We start from the raw sequence: 19109 nt of genomic DNA, 5'->3' as shown, positions 1-19109 counted from the left end.
CCATCCATCCTTCCATCCATCCTTCCATTTGTTCAATGACTCATTCATTTATTCAGCAACTACTTATTGAGTATCTACTATGTGTCAGTCACTATTCCAGGTGCTGAAGATAAAGCAGTTAAGAAACATAAAAATCTGGGTCCTGCTCCATTCTAGCAGGGTTTCTGTTATTTAAGCCCCAAGGAGCTGGCCCCATCAGACCCTCTCCCTAGTTTCTGCACAGCATCCCCTCCTCTGGAGGCGTCAGGTCTGAGCACCATTGCCCAGAACTCCCCACCCCCACCCCCAGCACCCCTTGAGCTGCTTCCCTGGGATCATCCTGGCAGGTGGATCTGGACAGCAGGGCCTCTGCTGCATTGCATGCTGTGACATGCTGATGGCTCCCTGGCAGGGGAAAGGGACCAGCTCTCCTCCCTCAGAGCCTCTAAGAGCCCGTGAGCGCTTCTGCCCTGCAGATGCCGCTGACCAGCACTCTGCCCGGGTGGTACTGTCCTGTCGCTCCCCTGCCCCTTCCTTTTGCTCTCTCCCCTCTGTCCTAGGGGAAGCTCCTCTCCTCTCTCTGGCCGGTATCAAGGGAATTGTTGCAGTGGTCACTGGGAGGGGCTGTCATGGACTTCGGAGGAACAACTCTGAGTCCAAAGGTAATCACACTTGCAATTCTTAGACCATTGGTCCTAATTTCTGATTGGAATGCATGGTGCCCACAACCCACAGTTGTGGCATTGTATCTGTGATTCTGTGTGTGTGTGTGTGTGTGTGTGTGTGTGTGTGTGTGTATGTATTTGTATATGTCTAAACTCCTCTCATTGCACTAGAGTTTGTAGTTCCCTAAGCCTGGCCGACCCTCTGCTCATGCTGTCCCACTAATGTGGACCTTTCTTCCATCCCTTTCCTACTCAACGCCTGGCTTTGGCTGCATGGTGAGCTCCTATTCATCCTTCAAGACCCACCTCCACAGAACCTTCCTTCTGATCTTGTCTAAATAGTCATTTCCTCCTTGAGTAAGGTACGTGGTCCATGGCTGGTAATGTGGCTCCCATTATCATGCCAGGAAGGTAGGTAATGGATATCAGACATGGCTGTCAAACATCACAGGCTACTTAGGATTTTTCCTTTTTTTTTTAACTGAAGTATAGTTGATTTACAATGTTATATTAGTTTCCAGTATATAACACAGTGATTCAATATCCTTATAGATTATACTCCATTTAAAGTTATTACAAAATAATGGCTCTATGTCCCATGTGCTATACAATATATCCTTGTTGCTTATTTATTTTATACTAAGTAGTTTGTGTCTCTTAATCTTTTTTTTTTAAATGGAAGAATAGTCGATTTCCAATGTGTTTATTTCTGGTGTACAGCATAGTGGCTCAGTTACATGTATGTGTGTGTATATATATATATATTCCTTTTCATACTCTTTTTCATTATAGGTTATTACAAGGTTTTGAATATAGTGCCCTGTGCTATACAGTAGGACCTTGTTTATCTGTTTTATGTACAGTAGTTAGTATCTACAAATGTTAGATATGTTTGGACGGCATGGTGCAGCTCTCCATCCAAGAAAGCGCCACCCTTGAAGCTCCCTGTGCCCTGAATCTGTGGCTGGGCTTCACTTGTTTTTTGCATTTACCCACCTTTCTGCGGGTCCTGGTCCCCACACATGTTGATGTGAACCAGAGGAAAGTGCACTTCCTGCCTTTATTTCTTTGGCTGTTTTCTATCTCTGTAAATTAACTGAAGACTCCCTCTCTGTTGGACACTTGGATTCTTTCCAGTGTTAGTTATTTAATTAAAGAGACAACGGGGTCCAGTTGAAGAACTGCAGGCTTGGGTTGGGATCACTGCCAGTTCTGGGAACTCTTGGTGCCTCAGTCTGCCCATCAGCAAGCTGGGCCCATGTGGGATGACAATTCCTGACTCTGCAGGGTGAGCTGGGGCGGGGGGGAAGAGGTGGAGACTCTCTGCAGCCTGGCAGAGAGCTGGGCACGAATGAGGTACCCAGTAACTGGTTACCATGAAAATGGTGATGCTGATCATGAAAATGGTACAATGGATGTCTCCATGCAGAACTGTTTCCTGAACATGGGTTCTGAGGGTAAGCTCAGGGGGCAGAAGGCATGAACTTTTCTATGACTTTCAGCTCCTTAGGTGCCATTACACACTTCCTTCTGAAAATGGTGTGTGGCTATATTACAGCACACAATTACACTAGTGTGCCACTTTGTCCATAGCCCTCAGCATGAAATGTCATAATCCGAATACAGCCACTCCATAATTTAGGATGAATTAAAGATACTTAGGTATCGTCCTAGCTCACTCTATTTTTGGATTCCTAATCAGGTGGAATGTCTCTACGTGGGCTTCTGCTAATTGTATGAAGCATCCGCTTGCTCCCTTTGCCCATCTAACTGATTGCCCCTGGTGGGAAGGGCTGGCTAGGATGGGCAGCAGCTGGAGTCCCTGCAGGTCCATGAGTTACTTGAATCCTCCTCCCCTCCCCTGTGATCCTCAGTCTGACTCCGGAACTCTTCCCGCAGCCCCTGAAAGGCCCTTCTTTCATTTCCAGGTGCCCGTGGTACTGTGCCTGGCATCTGCACTGCTTAATCCCCAGAGCTCTGCAGCCTTCTCTGAAGGGAGCCCTGCCTGGGTGAGGCTCGGCTGAGTGGCTTGCAGGGAGGTGGGGGCCATGTCCCATGGGACTCGCTGCATCAGGAGGGGCCTTTCTGCTCCTAGGGCTGTACCTGCACACCCCTCATCCCTCCTTTCATCTCAGGCTGCCAAGGAGCTGGAGCAGGGCTGGATTCAACAGACACTGATCCCTTTCCCGGCCCTGGGGACTTGCAGACAAGGGTTACCATGACCCCAGTATTCTGGTGGAGTCTGACAGAGGACCAGGGGGTAGAGGGCACAGGTGCGTCCCCTTAGTTACTGAGTTTTCTGGGTCTCAGTTTCCTCATCTCTAAAATTCCATTAATTAAGAATGGATGGTAACCTGGAGATTGTCATTCTAAGTGAAGTAAGCCAGAAAGAGAAAGAAAAATACCTTATGATATCATTCATATGTGGAATCTAAAAAAAGATACAAGTGAACTTATTTACAAAACAGGAACAGACTCACAGATATAGAAAATAAACTTATGGTTACCAGGGGGTGGGAAGGGATAAATTGGGAGTTTGAGATGCTAACTACTGTATATAAAATAGATAAACAGCAAGGTCCTACTGTAGAGCACAGGGAACTATATTCAGTATCTTGTAGTGACCTATGATGAAAAAGGATGTGAAAAGGAATACATGTATGTATATGTATGACTGAAACATGATGCTGTACACCAGAAATTGACACAACATTATAAATGGACTATACTTCAAAAAATTAAAAAAAAAAAAGAATGGATGGTAAAATTCAGTCTAGGCTTCTATCTTTTTAGTAACTTGAGATTTCTAACATGAGCCTGGGCAGAAGCTGGGCTCCTGGGGAGGCGAGGAAAGGCCAGCTCCCAGGCCCCTCAGTTCACCAGGGAGGCAATTCCTGCGGATGGTACTCAAGCTGCCAAGCCAGCCTGGCTTTTCCGCCGGCTGATCAATCACACAGATATTACTTATAAGGCCTAGAGAGCATCTTGAAAGGGAAATAACCGTTGTTATGATTTATTAATAACTTCTGTTCCTGTCCTCAGCATTTCCTTGAATCAAGCTACTCAGTTCTGTAAACATTTAAGCCAAGGTTTCAAGTCAAACAGCTCTGACATTCTAAGGCTCCGGAACCAAGGGGAGTTTCTGGAGCTTCTGGCCAGGGAGCAGATCAGCTTGTGACCAGGGAAGGAGGAGGGTGCCCTTCTCCCTCCTCAAAGCCGGGCTCCTCTGCTCACAGGCAAAATCATTCATTCACTCACTCATTCATTCATGCCTTCCAGGTACTCCAGGAACTCCTCCAGGTACGGAGCAGAACCCCGAGTTGTCCGTGTTCCCCTGGAGCCCCCAGGCTGGCAGGGGAAACAAGTCACAAGGAACACCCACCCAGAGATGAAACAGCCACAGGCCATGTGGACAGGCAAAGGCTGTACCCATCTCAAGGAAGGTGCAGACCTTTCTGCCATAGACATCTGCAGAGCTGCCCGGAGGAGGGAGCACCTGGGCTGAGCCCTGGAGGATAAGCTGAACTGGGGTCATCTCAGGGGAGGTGGGGCTCAGATTCGGGAGGAAGGAATGGAAGTGCTACCTCTTGGCTCAAATCAGTGCCTGTGCTAGGCTGATGCTGTCACCTATTTTAATGATAAGCATCTCTTGAGAGGGTGGGCTGTACTCCTAGCCTCTCCTTTCTCACCCTTGCCCCCAGTTTCCTGCCAACCCCTTGCATTTGGAGATTTTTTTCCCTTCCTGAACCTGCTCTGATCAATTCCAACAATCTGGTTCTGGTTCTCAGCCTCTGAGACCCTTGGTACTCAGGCAATATTGATCACCGTCTTCTTGAATCTTTTTCTCCCGCTCTGCAGAGCCCAACTGTCTAATCTACAAGCCCTTTCTGCCCGTGACTCCCTCTGTTCTCCCTGCTGCCCCAGCTGCCCTCCATTCCATCATGAGTCCAGGTGTTTATTTCTGCCCGGATCTTATTCCAGGACTTCCAGCTCACATGTTAAATCATCTGCGAGACATCTCCATGGGGATGCTTCACGGTCACCAACACCCATGTTCAAATTCAAGGTCTACTCACCTCTCCCAAACCTGTTCCCCCTCCCGCTCCTCATCCAGGGTTCATGACTGGGGCTGACCTGTCTCGATTGCTTGGAGTTGTTCTGACAAATCCCACTCCCTTCAAGCCCCACAGTCAATTCGTGCCCAAATTCTGAAGCAAATCAAATTCTTATCATCCTTTGCCTGGACTCCCTCCTCTTGCCCCCTGCCCTCTGCAGGAGTCTCCAAAAGAGATGTAGCTGCTAAGAAAACCTTTCTAAACATGAATATAATCCTTTTATTCTTTTTCTCAAAAGTAGTTATGGTATTTACCACCATGTGCAGAGTAAAATCCAACCCCAGCCCAGCAGTCATGATTCCTTCACGAGACGGTGTCTCCCCAGCTTACCACACACGCCCCCTCTGCCCCAGCCTAATAGCTGTCGAAGGCGTCTGCATCCCCCACCTGGGGATCTTAGAAAATCTGGTGTCTGGATCTGCTGAATGACAACTTTGGGGGGAAGGACCTGGAATCCGGATTTTGAAGCAGCCCAGGTGATTTTGGTAATTGCTGCCCTGGGCTCCAGTCACACCAGACAACTTCCCATCATAACGCCCTTTTGTCCATCCTCACTGTCAAAGTCCTACTTGCCATTCCAGGTTTGGGTCCACCTTCACCTCCTCCATGTAGCAGAGTCAGTCCACTAAAATCAGTCTCTTTCTTTTCACTTCGATTTCACCTTGAAAATGCTATGAATAACAGTCTGGCATATAATAGCGTTGTTTGTGCTGTGCCTGGATCTTCCTCTCCCCAAAACAGAGAACCCCACTCTCTCCTGGGAAACTCCGTGTGTATGAGTGTGCGTGCGTTTTCTAGTGTGTAAGAGACTGTATACGTGCATGAGTGTGCAAGTGCGTGTATGTGCATGCATGTGTGTTTGCAAGCATGTACGACTGTGAATGTGTGAGCGTGTGTGCATGCATGCGTGCGTGACTATGAGTGTATGTTTGTAAGTACATTTGCGAGTGTGGGCGCATGTCTGTGTGTGAGTGGGTGCACGAGTGTGAGTGTGTTTGCAAGCGTGTGCAGTGTGAGTGCACGCCTGCATCTGCACACCTGTTTGGAGGAATCCTAAATTCAGAATCTGGGGTCTTGGTCCAGGCAGTCGGTCCTAAGTGGGGAGGCCCTGCAGACTCATCCGGCATCCCTGGAGGCCTGAGATCCTCATTCGGAAGCCAGGCTGGTGGGAAACTGGGGAAGCTGACGGGACGAGCCAGGGGAGGAGAGGCAGAGAGCGGGAGGCTGTGGGTCTCTGGGAGGGTGGGGAGCAGGGCCACCCTGTGGGGCATTTAGGAGGACAGGCTGGTAACTGCCAGTATGGGGAGGAGGAGGGATGGGGCACAGGCCAGTGGTCAAGGAGGGAGGGGCAGGATGGAGCTGGCAGTGACCCAACCCGCACATGTTGGGTTTCCGCCGTCTGTCTGACACCCACGAGGATGTGTCCAGGAGGAAGTGGGATGTGGGCTCCAGCGTGTGGGAGAGGGATCCAGGCTCGGGAGAGAGGGGGCTGCAGATCAGCGCCCAGTCAAAAGACACTGCACTAGCCGCTGGCTTGTTTATTTACCCCTTATAACAAGTGTTACTGTTTTGGTTTACAGCCGTGCAAGCTGAGGTTTAGAGAGCCAAGTCAGCCGCAAGGCTGCACCGTGAGCCAATCCGAATTCTCCCTCCTACAGAGCCTGTGCACTAAGGCCCTTGTGAAACTGCCAGAGCATCCACGCACGAGGTCTCCCGGGAGGCCTCTAGAGTGTGGGAAGGAAGGGACTGGGGCTGGAACCTCGAAGCCCTCTAACTCTGCGTGGAGGACAGGAGGAGGCAGAGCAGCCTGTGAACCAGGCTGGGAGGAGCGGTGAACCACCAGGGAGAGCGTTCTCAGGGACCCAGAGAGGGTTGCAAGAAAAGGGTAAAGCCTGCCAGAGGCAGAAAAAGGGTTAATGTCTATGGGGTCACGGGGGTGGGGGTGGGCAGGGAGAGGGTCAAGGGGTGAGTGAGGAGAGGGGCACACAGTCAAGAGTGTGGAGAACTCTTCCAGGGTAGGTCCCCATAAAGGAGGGGAGGGAGGGAGGAGGGTCTCTGGAGAGGGCCGTGGGATGGAGGGCAGGTTGCCCCTTATTAAGACAGAGGGATCTGAGCCTACTTAAAAGTGGACAAGTAGGGGGCCTTTTGCCCAGGAGGGATTGAGGGTATGAGCGGGGGTGGGTGGGAGATGAGACAGAGTGAGAGCTGAAGGGTCCATGAGGTGACAGATGTGGAACTTGGGCGGGGGTTAGCCTGGGATAGCAAGATGCCATCATGGGCTGTGGCAGGTGTCAGGGGGCAGGGATGGACATGGACGGGGTCCTGCAATGGTGATGAGGCCTTCCCCCTGCTCTGGGGCACCTAGTCCCACGGGGACCTCCCTCTTGGGGGAGTCATAGAGCCTACCTATGTCACCTGGTCCCCTTTGCTCAGGGCCCTGTCTGCCGCCCCGCCCAATTCCTCTGTGCTGCGGCAGCTTGGAGCTGTGGCTGTGCCATGGGGCCTGTAAAACCTCCAGTGCCCTGGCGCTGACCCGGCTGGTTGTTCTGAGACCTGGAGAGAGAAGATGTGGGGCCGTGAGCTTTCTCAGCCACTGGGTGTTAGGAGACTCAGTCCTCACTGCATTAGCACTGGGCTGGCTTCCCTAGAAAAGCTGGCCTGGGAGGGGCCAAAACAGGGGAAAGAAGAGGCCAGATGCTCGGACAGGGCGAGAGTGGGGTGGGTGGCAGTGGAAGGGCCGGACATGCCTGAGTGCCTGAAGGGCCAGCGCTGGGGGTGGGGGCCTGGCAGCTGACCTGAGTAATTTCACTTGTTCCTCAGAATAACCCTGATTTCTTGGATGTTCTGACTGACACTCAGAAGAGGGGAGCAGCTCACTCGTGGCCACACAGTGTTGTTAGGTGGCAGAGCGAGGATTGAAAACCCAGTCAGTGCTGGTCACTGTGGATGCTACAGTCCTTCCCCAGCAGAACTGAGCCTGAGTAGGGCCCCACGTGCTTCAGATCAGAGGTACCAGGGAGGAAGGAGAAAAGTAGCCTGAACAGGCATGTGCCCAAGAGTCCAAGGGATGACAGAGGCTGCCAGGGATGAAAACACCAGCCAAGTTCAACTCAGGAGGTCAGAACCCTGGGTGGAGGAAATGGAATTCAAGGACCCAAAGGTTCACTCATTATTAGAGAAGGACAAAGGGCCGTGCAGCATCAAGGCGTTGCTAGGGCAACACGAGGTGCAAGGCCAGCCGTGATTCATGCCCTTTTCCTATCAAGGAAGGGGATCTTTTGTTTCTCAGTCGAGGAAATTAAAGACGTGAACAGATGAAATACAGAAGAGAAAATGCAAACCGCCAATGAAGATGGGTGGAGATGCTGGATTTCAACAGTAATCAGAGGGAAATGCAGATTAGAACCATTATGTGATGCAGCATTTTCAGCAGGTATATTTTTCAAGTTTGATAATATCAGGTGCTGATATTAGGGCAGGCGGGCTGAATTTAATAAACTTGAAAACATGCCCACTCTACAACCCAGCAATTCCGTTTCTTGCCTCTCTCCTGCAGAGAGGACTGCAAGTGCCTAGGCAGTCACACACTAGGACGCCCTTGGAGCACTCGGAGTGATCCGAAAAATGGAAAAACCCAAGTGCCCAACAATAGGAAAATCATCAAATAAACTGCCGTATTCACAAGTCAGAAAGGAGGAGATGAAGGTATATGAGCTGACAGTTAGCTCCCCCTCTTAACAAACACTTCACAAGAGGTGTCTTCACTCTCTTCAAGTCCTCTCCTAGTCCCCTTTTTAAAACCATAGTAGAGCACAGGGAAATGTATACAAGATCTTGTGGTAGCTCATGGTGAAAGAGAACGCAACAATGAATATATGTATGTTCATGTATAACTGAAACATTGTGCTCTACACTGGAAATTGACACAACATTGGAAACTGACTATAACCCAATAAAATAAAAATTTTTAAAAAAGGACACACTAAATGAACAGCTAAAAAAAAGCTGTAGTAAAATACACTTAACATAAGATTTACCATTTTAGCCATTTTGAAGTGCACACTTGAATGTGTCATTAAGTACATTCACATTGCCATATAACCATCACCACCATCCATCTCCAGAATTTTTCATCACCCCCAATGCTTCCTGTTCTCTTTTGACCCCACCTAGTTAGCCTCCCCCTGTCTCTGTGCCACCCAGACTGCTCTAATCAAGGCCACTGATGTCCCTCATGTTGCTCAATCCAAGGATCAAGGTGGTCCATCCATTCCTTCTCCTTAGAACACCTGACCCCAGTTAAGTGGTCCATTTCTATCCCTGGGTCCAAGACTACTCCTTCCTGTCTCTCCCCATCTTCACTGGCCACCACTCTCAGTCTCCTCATCATCCCCACCTCTTAGAGTCCAGTGCCTAGGGCTAGTCCTTGGACCCCTTTTCTGTCCATACTTGCTGCTGCCTCAGTGATCTCCCACCTCATGGATTTAAACACCATCGATGTGTGGCAAGTGCCTGTGCAGAGCTCAGCCCTAACTCCAGACCCATGCGTCTATCACACTGTCCACCTGACACATCTCATGTCCAAAGCTCAACTCTTGGTCTTTCCCCGCCCCCAAACCTACTACCTGACAGTCTCCCCCATCAAGGTCAGCGGAAACTCTATCAGGCTTGCCTGTTCCCAGCCACCATCATTTCTCACCTGAATTACTGCCACAGTCTCTTCTCCAGTCTGCCACCCTCCACTGCAGTTTCTTAACAGGGCAGCCAGGGAGAGTTTGTAAAGATGGGAGTTAGAGCATGCTGCTCCCTATGAGTCCTGCAGTACTCCCCTCTTGCTCAGAGTAAAAAGTAGGAGCCAGCACTACAGCCTACAAGGGTCCTCGGGACCGGGCCACATGGCCCCTTGGACCTCCCTGTGCTTCCCTGCCCTTGGCCACACTGGCATCTGCTCTTTCTCAAACAGATCAGCCATGCACCTGCCGCCCGGCTCTGCACCCGCTGATCCTGGCCCTGCAGGGCTTCCGCTCAGCCCTTTCGTTCTTTACTCAAATGCCATTTTCTCAATGAGGACTTCCTGAGCACCCTTTGAAGATGCATCCCAACCCTCCCATCTACCCTTCTCTGCTTTTATTTTAACATTTACTTAAATCATATTATAGCAGTGGAAGAGACCAAATTGCAGAACAAGACACAAAATATAAAACTATTTTAAAGGGGGAAGAAAAACCCTCCCCCTTAAACAAAAGACATCCCAAGGTATATTCAAGGGGGACAGGCATTTGCATAGAAAGAACACGTCACAGCTGTAACAGGGATTGTGGTCATGAAGGGAAGACTGGGCTATAGTGTTGCGGTTTTATACAAGAAGGAACGCATGCATTGCTTATATAAATTAAAATAAAAACTTTAAAAGAAAGAGCTCTTTTGGAATGGAGCTAAATCCCCTTGGAAGATCTAAAATAGCAATGAAAATATCACGAGTTAGACAAATGTTTATGAGTATTTATCTGCAAAAAGCACCACGCTAGGCTGTGGTCGGCAACACAGAGCGACCCCGAGCCTCTGTCTGCTTGGAGCTTTGAGGCCGAACAGATGATGCTTCGTGCAAGCGTGGCTCAGGTGCATCTGTAGATTTTCCATGGTCAGGGGGCAGTCCTCTGTAGGTGAGCCCCTCTGGTGGCCCTGGGTCTACTCCAGCCTGTCTGCTCCACCCCATCTCATGTGAGGAGGGAGCTCAGCGAGGGTGGGTCGGTCATTCACTCACCCAGCATTGCAACAAGAGTGCCTCGCAGCTGCTACAGCTTAGCAATTGCTGAGAACACATTAAAGCTACCTTACCTTAGTGGATCACCTTGGAGCTCCACCCAAATTCTCTTAATTCTTTTTTTCTGTTTATATGCCCCCTTACTTCCAACAGATTACCCCAGTGATTTTTCAGGACTGCCGGCCCATTCTGGAAGACTGCCTTTGGGCTGTTGGAGCCATTTGGAGCCAGCAGTGGGAAAACCAGAAGTGCCTAGGAATTTACATCCCTCCTTTACCCCCCAGCCCTTGGGCAAAGACTCCTGGGTATGGAAGCCTGAAAGCCCCTGCAGCCTTGTTTCTAGTTGGAAGCCACTCAGAGGGGGCAAAAGGTGTAATTCACACTTCAAATTTCCTCTGGGGCTCAGGTGAGATCCCCCTTTTATTGGGCTTTGCACCCCAGCTTGGCTAGCCTCTTCCCTCTGTCTCTCACTGGGGTCCCTTGGGGGTACATCCGTAAGAAATTACCGCATGACAATCTCATCTCAGGGTCTACTTAGGAGACCCGCATATAACACACCTGTTCGTTTTTAGGGCCTTTTGACGAGGCCTTGGCAGCTGCTGGGGCGGCCGGCCCTGCGCTGCTCCCCAGGGCTCAGCGCTGTGCAGCCGGCTAGGGCTGTTTTTCCATCTGCAGCTCAGTAAATGCAGCCCCGAGAGCAGGGAGGAGTGGCTGCGCTTGGACTAAAACACAATTGATTTATAAAAGTCAATGGGATTTGAAAGCTGGGCTGGGGAAATAGCAAGATGGCTCTCAGAGCTGAATTGATTTAAAGGGTAAGTATTGAAGTTGAAAGATTGATGGAGAAGAGAGAGGGGAGGTAATGGAAGAGGCACTCTGGAGAGGGCCCGACAAGACGGTTTCATAAAGTTAATGCAATTTGCAGCCAAGGGCGAGGGGGCCTCGCCAGGTTCCCGTGCTGTCCTGGGAGCGCTGTGTGAGCCTCAGATGATTTATAACAGCCTGGTTCCTGAGTGCCCCCTACCTTTAACATTTTTTAAAAACTTGTTACTTAGCTTCTTTCTAGGCTCCTCTTGGTCATCTGTTCTTTGCTAAGATACCCATCTGAGGGGTCCAGAGAGCCAGCCAGGCCCTCACTTTGGGGCCTGGAATATGGACAAGAAGGAAACCTACCCACCGTAAGTAAAAGGTATTAATTGTAATATAGCTCTGAGGGGGATCTAGAAAGTTTGGATTTTTTTTTCATGATGATTGTTTTAATGCTTTAAAAACATCAATAGAAAAGATCAAAAAAAAATTTTTTTTTTACTAGAGATACTGGAGATTGAATCCAAGACTTCGTGTACGCTAAGCATGAGCTATACCCACGCCTGACAAAGATTACATTCCTAACGGTTATTTTTATTGGTTCTTCCTGGGTCTGCCTCCTGGCTCAGCTGGTGCTGGTCTTCAGCAAGGGGGTGCAGGAGGCAGGGTGACCCCCAAACTGCTTGACCTGCCCTTCCATGCAGTGTGCACCCCCAGGTCCAACTGGATCTAAGTTCATTCATCCATCCATGGAGCATATGGGGCTGCTAGGGCGTCCACCGGGAGACTGGGAGACCAGCGATGAGGCTGAATCCAGATGAAAGAATGGAGCGAGCCCTTAGAGGGGATCAGGTTCAGCCACCTCAAAATATGCCACTTTGGCATATCGATTATTTTCAGCTGAAGGCAACTGAGAAACAGTACACAGGAGGAGCTCTCCTCCCTCCCCATTTCTGCCTAAAAGCAGGGCATCAATTTTCCTTTGTAAAGATTCCTTGCCACTCCTGTACCAGGAAGGGGAGAGTGAGATTCTTATCATTGGGAGGTGACTCAAGTCTGCATAATGAACCTTACTAAACACCTCTTATCTACCATACTTTTCCTAGTCACCATCCCATAATTTACTGCCCCTGGGTTTAACTGCATCTTTTCTATGAAGCAGCCCCTCACTCATTTAAAACTGGAAAAATAATTATAAGCCTTTTCTCCTGTTAATCTTTTATCAGTTTAATTAGCAGGTATCAGGTTCCAAACTTAAGAGGATAGAGAATTTTTCCTCCCCTACACTATGGAAGGCTGCAGGAAGAAAGGGTGTGCCCAGCAGGGGGAACAGGAAGACATGCAGAGCATGGGGTTAAACCCAGAAAGTCTGGTTCCCAGGCTTTTAACCCTGACTCTCACAGGATCCACATCCCTGTCCTAGAATAGACCAAACCCTAACTCCTTCCCACCAAGACTAATTTTAAAAACTCCTTTCTTTGAGAAAGACAAGACTGATGGACCTCCTCTAACTTCTATCTGCAGGCTGGACATCCAGCTATCGTCCCATGGTGGGGGTCCCTCTTGCTGCATCTCATCTGAGGAGGCTGTGCCCCCTTTCATGGTGAAGTCAGATTTTGCTGTCATCGACATGCATATGAAGCCGAGAAGATGAGAAGGTCTCTGAGCTGGTGTGCAGCTAGGCCTCCAGCTTCACCTCCCACTCATACCACACACCCCACTCCTTCCAGATCAATGACCGGTCCCCACAAGGGCCATTTTGAGCCACACTGTCACACCTCTGTGCTTGCCACCCTGACAAGCCCTGACCCACTCCTGAAGTGTCAGTGTAGCTATTTCCTATCGTATGAAGACTCTAGTCTTCCAGTCAAAGCAGGGGGTTGACTGCTGACCACTGTGAGGGCACACACCTCTGGCCGGACACGTGCCTCTCTGTGCTGGGTTGATTTGTGAGCTTCTCGTGGCCCGAGAGGGTGCCCTCCTCAGGCTGAATTCCTACAAAGTAGTTTGGAGCTTCTTAACAAATGCTTGCCGAGCAAATGTGTGGACATGAGATGGAACCCTCAAGTTCAGAGAAAACGGGAAAGATCGAATCTTGGTTTCGAAGAAATCCACCAACAGGATTTCTCCTACCCAAGGCCTGTTTCACATGACGAAAGGTTAAAGGGCACAAGATTGTCAATTTCATTCATGGGATTGGAGGAGCAGCAAACAGGAGCAGGAAGCACAGGATGTGGTTTTCCTATTTCTCCTAGTTCGGCGGTGGGAACGCAGAGGCCCAGGACTTGGAGGCCTAAGGCCCTTCAGCCTCTTGGAACCCCAAGTTTTGGGAGCAAAATACGAATTGTGTCCACTTCCTAGGCCGTGGTGCAGAAGAAATGAATGACACTTTGAAAGTGCTTTGCAAACAGCGAAGCGCAGAATGGATGGATGGTGGTTAGCACGATTTCTTGTTGCTGCAGGCAGAGCCCCTGGGAGGCCTCTCGCCGCCCTTCTGCACCGCATCGGGGAGCAGCTGGCCCTAGGATTGCTACCACTGCTCCTGTTCAGACTAGCAAGCCGTTCACCAGGAGCCTAGGATCCGTGGAGTTGATGTAATTCAATATTGATTATAAATTTCATTTCTGCCTGCCTATGGGCCATTAGCTTAGATCAATACATTCTCCACCCTTGGTTAAGTAATCACTGAGGCTGTTGATGATTTCAGCAGAGTAAGGGCAGGTCCCTGGTTGTCTTGGCTGGGGAGTCCAAGGCAGCCTCCTAGCCTAGGCTTAACCCAGTTCAAAGTGTCTTACAAATAAATCATTTATTTCCACTTGCAAACACGAAGGTCATGGTCAATTCTCCAGTTCTCTGGGGCCGGAAGCCCAGTCCAGAGATCCTCTAGCCCAGCATCTGGCAGTGCTTTGTACCCGGCGTGTCTAAGAGTAATGAATGGGTAATGAACTCTGGGCATCTTCCACGGACAGAACTCAAGTTTTCCCACCAGCTGGTATCTGGGAGGAGAGGCAGAAGGAAGGAGGAGGCTTGGGTTCGCCGTGCATCTTCCCTCCAGGACACAAACTGTCACCTTCATCTCCAGGCACGAGGGCCTCGGCAGCTGCAGATGGACTGGTAGGCTGGGGGCCGGCGGGGGAGTGTGCGGGAGCCTGGCTGACAGCGGCTGAGCACTCTCAGTAGATGTGCTCTGACAATGGTCCTGCTTCCCCCTCACACCCTCTGCAGGTGGCAGACAGGAAACGTCATTGCTCCCACAGCATCTACTGAACATCGGCTTTCTCCCTGCAGACCCACTGCCCACACTGCAGCCAGCATCTGCCTAATGCCCTGTCCAGACACATCATTCCCCTGTTGAAAGCCCTACCTGGATGTGAGATGGGTCAATTCCCTGCCTCATTACTTTGTCTCCTCACTGCCTTTCTGCATAACAGCCATGCCCAGGGGCTCACAGTCTGCCCCTCACAGCACACATGCCTCTGGGTCTAGACACAAGAGGCTTTCTACCCCAGGACAGCTCTCCTCTCCTGCTGCCCGGAAAGAACTTGGGGTGTAAACAAGTAAACGCACAATGGTTTTCTAGAGCCTTCGGGTTTTGAATCCCAGCACTGCCATTACTGGCTGGGTACCCCTTCCTGGCTGGCAAGTTCTTTCATCTCTCTGGGACTCAGTTTCCTCATCTGAAAAATGGGGCAATAGTGCTCTCTGTCTCAATGAGGATCTCTTCAAGACTGAAGGAGATGACACACATGGTAAGGGTAACAGGACATTAAAATGGGAGCTCCAACAGGGCACCAAGACACAGGAGACATGACCCTCTAAAGTGAGGGACCGGCCAAGCAGCATGTTTTCAAGGAGGTGGGTGAAAATCAGTTATGTGGCCCAGGGAAGGATGTGGAAATATTGAACTGGTCTTGTATTTTGCTAATGGGTGACTTAGAGCATTTCATTATTCCAGAGTGCTCCAAGCTGTCACGGGGCCCTGCCAGGCAGTGACAGGGGAAGGCCTGGCCCCCGCAGGACAGTAGAGGGCACAAAAACAGTGGCTTCATGAGTTGTGCTTGTTCCACAGCATGTTTACACAAGTTCAACAGACAGGAGCTACAGTTATTGCTGTTACGAAAAATATGGTCAGTGCATGAATGATTAAACATGTGTCTGACTCCTTGCAGGCAGGGAGGTGAAGGCATCTGAAGCTACAGTATTTGAGCTGTCTCATTTGTCAGAAATACAGCGAGTTGAAATAAAATAGTAGCCAAAGCTGGGATTTCTTAGCATCACCAGGTGCAGGGGGCCAGGCCCGCCCGAGCCCACCACACGCATCCACACCCATGGCCAGCATGGCTGGCAGCCCCGGGTGAGGGCACCCCCAAAGGATGACCCCCCTCCTCATCCATCTAATCCTAATGCCCTCCCCTTTCCCACTAGCCTGCTGCTCGGCCAGGCTGCTGTCAGCTGAACAAATCTGCGAAGGGCCAGGACAGAGTGGGTAGCATGACCCCACCTCTTGTTTTGGCCCCTGCACCTGGTGGTACTGTTGTGAACACCTGCCCGGGAAGCCAGTGCTTATGAAGGATCAGCATCCTCATGTCATCAGGGCTTAAGCCGCCCAGAGGACACTGTCCAGCCTGGACGGGGCCACATTTGTGGAGGGAGGCCTCTCAGACCTGTGTCCTGTAATCAGGCTGCTTCTGATCTCATTGGTGGGGCAGTTTTGAGCATTTGACTTCAATTTTCCTGCCTCTGTTTCCCTCCCCTGACTCCCAGGATTGGTATAAGGATCAAAATGGGATGCTTGCCTGTAAGCAGAAAGTCAGCACACAGCTGGCACATCCTAGACACTCAAAGACATTTTCTCATTTTCCTTCCTTCCCTAAAGAGGAAAGTGGAAGAAATATCTGTGGCCTTTAATGTGTTAGTAATGAGAGCATCATACCCTATGAGTACATTGATATGAAACTGAATAGGCAAAACCACTCTACAGGGATAGAAATCAGCAGAGTGTGAGTCAGTCTAGTCGGGAGGAGTGACTGGGAAGAGACAGGAGGGTAGCTTCTGGGGTGGAAGGAAATGCTCTATGTCTTGATCTGGGTGGTGGTCACTGGGCTGCACACTTACGTGTGCATTTTACTGTATGGATGGAAGTATGTCTCAGTTTAAAAAATATGAAAAAAATGTTAAAAATGAACAATGAAAAAATCCTAGAAAAACAATACTCAAAAAATCGGGCTGCAGTATACTTTAAGGCCACTGTTGTTTAAAGATCCCCTAACTGGGAATTTTTTTTTTCCTCTAAGTAGAACCCTGGGATTTGTCCTAGACATGCTGCTCATTTGAAGGTCTCTGCAATTTTGTTTCAGCTCTGAGCAAGCTCCTGGAGAGGACAGATGGGAGAGAGCTTGGTCCTCTAGTGGTGGAGGTGGTCCAGGCTTGGGCACTGAAGCTCTGGAGCGGGTATCAGCTCTGGGCAGTGGTGGCAGCACCTGGCTAGAATAAAGAGGCCACCAGGTGAGTCTCCGCGGCCCCCCTTCTCCACCACAGCCTCCAATAAGGCTTCCAGTTCCTGTCACGCTCCAGCCCAGACCCTAGTTCCATCTCCAGGAGCTGTTCTCATATACCTTCTCCTGGACATACCTCACTCCCCCTCTGCTAGGCCCTTATCTTCTCTCTGAATCTCAGGCAAAGCAGACGCTGCATCACCTAATTAGATTACGGTCCCCATCTCAGGCCCCCGGGGGTGGTCTGTCTTAGGGAGCCCTCTGAGCACCTGAGAAGCCTGGGAGGGGGCAGCACAAGGTCACCATGGGTGTATTCTGGAAGGCCACATCATTTGGAACCAAGCAGTCAGAGGAGGTCTGTGAATCCCACGGTCACCCCTTAAGAGCAGAAACTTTACTCCAAACAATCCTCCAGTGTGATTGGAACAAGCTGTCACCCCCAGTATCTCACGCAACCCTACAGGCTTTAGGGTGAAACCGGGCAGGCCCTCCCCCGCTCCCCAGCCCCGCGAGGCAACGGCTCCAGTCGGTTCCTTCGGTATTTACCTCCACATTTCTAAACGGTATTCATTTATTGCCATTTCTTCCTTTTATTTTGTCTTGATCTCCTTCATCTAGTTATCAACACACCCATCAACTCACGTATTTATCTTTTTGTGTGTGTATGAGACATTCACGTTCTCTTTTAGCAAATTCAGTTATACAACAGTGTCATCAACTACTGTCACCATGGTTTACATTGGATTCCTAGACCTTCTGCATCTTCCAGCTGAAAGTTTGTACCCTCTTGCCCATTTCTCCCTGTTTCCCCCACCTCCCAGCCCCGACAACCACTTTTCTACTCTGTTTCTATAAGTTTGCCTTTTTTGCTGCTGTTGTTACATTCAACATACAAGTAATACTGGGCAGAATTTGTCTTTCTCTGTGCGGCTCATTTCATTCAGCATAAGGCCCTCAAGGTCCCTCCATGTTGTCACAAGTGGCAGGATTCCCTTCTTCCTCGTCGCTGGATTCAGATTATATATATTATATATACATATACATATATATATACACACACACACACACACGTATATGTATATATATCTCATTTTTTATCCATTCATCGGTTGATGGACACGTGTTTCCACATCTTGGCTCTCGTGGATAATGCTGCTAAGAACAACAGAGCGCAGTTATTTCTATGAGATTGTTTTCATTTCTTTCGGACATAAACCCAGAAGTGGACCTGCTGGATCATATGGTAGTTCTATTTCCAGCTTAGGAACCTCCACACTGTTTTGCATCAGCCATTCTAACAGGTGTGAGGTGGTATCTCAATGTAGTTGTGATCTGCATTTCCCTGTGGTTAGTGATGCTGGGACCTTTTCATGTATCTCTTGGTAATGTGTATGTCTTCTTTGCAAAGATGTCTATTCAGTTCCTCTGCCCATCTTTTAATTGGATTGTTTGTTCATTTATTTTTGCTATTGTGTTGTATGAATTCGTTGTATATCCTGGATATTAACCCCTTATCAGATACACGATTTGGAAATATTTTCTCCCATTCTGTAGGTTTCCTTTTCATTTTGCTGGTGGTTCCCCTTGCTGTGCAGAAGCTTTTCAGTTTGAGGTAGTCCCGCTTGTCTATTTTTGCTTTTGTTTCCTTTGCTTTGGTGTCTAACCCAAAAATGATTGCCACCACTGATGTCTAAGAGTTTATATGTCTTACCCCATATATTTTCTTCTAGGAGTTTTGTGGTTTCAGGTCTTACATTCAAGTCTTTAATCTGTTTTGAGTTGATTTTTGTGTGTGGTGTACGATAGGAGTCCAGTTTCATTCTCCTGCTTGTGGCTGTCCAGTTTCTCCAACATCATTTATCGAAGAGACCGTCCATTCCATATGCTGTCCATCGTATATTGCTGGCTCCTTTGTTGTAGATTAATTGAACATATAGGCATGGGTTTATTTCTGGGTTCCCTATTCTGCTTCACTGACTTATGATCTCTTTTTATGCCAAATCACTTCTTGATTTTTTTTTCCATTTTAAGTATTTTCTATTGACGTCTAACTATGGCAGATGAAAGTTTTATTTATTTCACTCTCCTGTCCCCAACACACAGAAGCACCCATCCCATCCTCCCCATACAGCTATAGTGTATTTCCAGTTTGATCAATATGCAGAATTGGCATTATTAGTACTACGTAATTGCTAGTCCCAGTTGAGCTATGTAGTACCCTATAATTTCCTTTCCTTTCATGTATCACTTTTTGTTTTCCCTGGAGTTCATAATTGCCTTGCCT

At 49.1% G+C, this 19109-nt stretch overlaps 1 protein-coding gene across 2 annotated transcripts in view; it reads right to left on the bottom strand.

Moving 5' to 3' along the window:
- The window catches only part of ARHGAP22 (Rho GTPase activating protein 22), a 143575-nt gene that overhangs the window by 117857 nt on the left and 6609 nt on the right, over positions 1-19109 (bottom strand). The gene's annotated exons all lie outside the window — the stretch shown is intronic.

Source organism: Vicugna pacos, chromosome 11 (assembly GCF_048564905.1).
Source record: "Vicugna pacos chromosome 11, VicPac4, whole genome shotgun sequence".
In the NCBI taxonomy this organism is placed as follows: Eukaryota; Metazoa; Chordata; class Mammalia; order Artiodactyla; family Camelidae; genus Vicugna; species Vicugna pacos.
The sequence above is the reverse complement of the archived record's forward strand: the minus strand, read 5'-3'. Positions and strand labels throughout refer to the sequence as shown.